The sequence below is a fragment of the Poecilia formosa genome, unplaced genomic scaffold (genome assembly GCF_000485575.1).
Source record: "Poecilia formosa unplaced genomic scaffold, Poecilia_formosa-5.1.2 Scaffold254, whole genome shotgun sequence".
Lineage (NCBI taxonomy): Eukaryota > Metazoa > Chordata > Actinopteri > Cyprinodontiformes > Poeciliidae > Poecilia > Poecilia formosa.
In genome coordinates this window covers 284383-285537 of record NW_006800193.1, presented here as the reverse complement: position 1 = coordinate 285537, position 1155 = coordinate 284383, and the positions used below count along the sequence as shown (strand labels likewise).

The 1155-nt window shown below is 31.6% G+C and overlaps 1 long non-coding RNA gene across 3 annotated transcripts in view; it reads right to left on the bottom strand.

The window, feature by feature from the left end:
* LOC103150427 (uncharacterized) overlaps positions 1-1155 on the bottom strand; it is a 51237-nt gene that overhangs the window by 44457 nt on the left and 5625 nt on the right. The gene's annotated exons all lie outside the window — the stretch shown is intronic.

The window sequence follows — 1155 nt, the reverse complement described above, 5'->3', positions numbered from 1 at the left end:
AAAATAAAAAATACCCGCAGACAAGTTTTGTTCTTGCTCTGTGACTTGAATGCCGTGTCCTGGGGGTGGGGGGAAATAACAACAAATCCTACTGAAATCTAACAAACATATAAATGTAATATACCAAAATGTTACGGAATGCAAAAATATCGCTATTTTAAGGATAATAAGACTGCATTTCGTCGACGTTGGCGCTCGGACGGAAGAAAGCAACATCTCTGTCTATGGTGCTGAAACGAACGAAATTATATTTGCTATTTGGATGATGGGTGACCAAAAATACAAATAAATAAATAATAAAAAAAAAGAAAGAAAAAAGAGTGAACCTTTGAGTTTGTTCAAAAAGCTTTAACACAACTGAACTCAGATCATATGTAATTGCCGGTTTGGATTTTTGGAAAAGGAAAAAAATACCATTATTTTATATTGTTTTTTGTTTTATGCGTCGTTACTGTATTCAAATGAGGACCCAACCAAAACGCATAAGGTGTCTATTTGTTAGCCTAAAGAAAAATGAACACACAAAAAAATTACTATTTCAATAAGTCTTAACTTTAGCATTCTTTCAGAGGTACAGTTGCTGCTCATTTTTAATCTGAAAAAAAAAAGGTTTTATATTTTTAAAATATGATTTTATAACGTGCTATTTTTTGCCACATTTTGGACTTTAACATTTCCTGGTTGGACTGGTTGAATAAGGAAAGGAAACGCAAAGTGGAGCTCTCAATTTCTATAAAAACACATCTAACCGTTTTTAATGCAAAAAGTGCCGAATTGTTTGTTTTGTGGGCAGCTGCGTTGAATTCAAATTTATTGTACTGTAGCTAGCTACACAGTAATAGCATTGCAATCACACCAGGCCTGTACTTGTTGCATGGTGAAAGAAAGGAAGAAAGACAGGCAGGAAAGAAACAGAGAAAGGAAGAAATAAAGAAAGAAAGAGAGAAAGAAAGGAAGAAAAGTAGAACAGAGAAAGGATGAAAGAAAGAAGGATAAAATAAATAAATAAATAATGAAATAAATAAATAAATAAAAAATGGAGATTTAAAATTGTACTTTTCAGTGTAACTTTCTTCAAACTGTAATTTATTTCTGAAATAATTTCCTTTTATCTACCAAGAGTAATAGAGAAAGTACAAAACTTTAGTTTTTGCT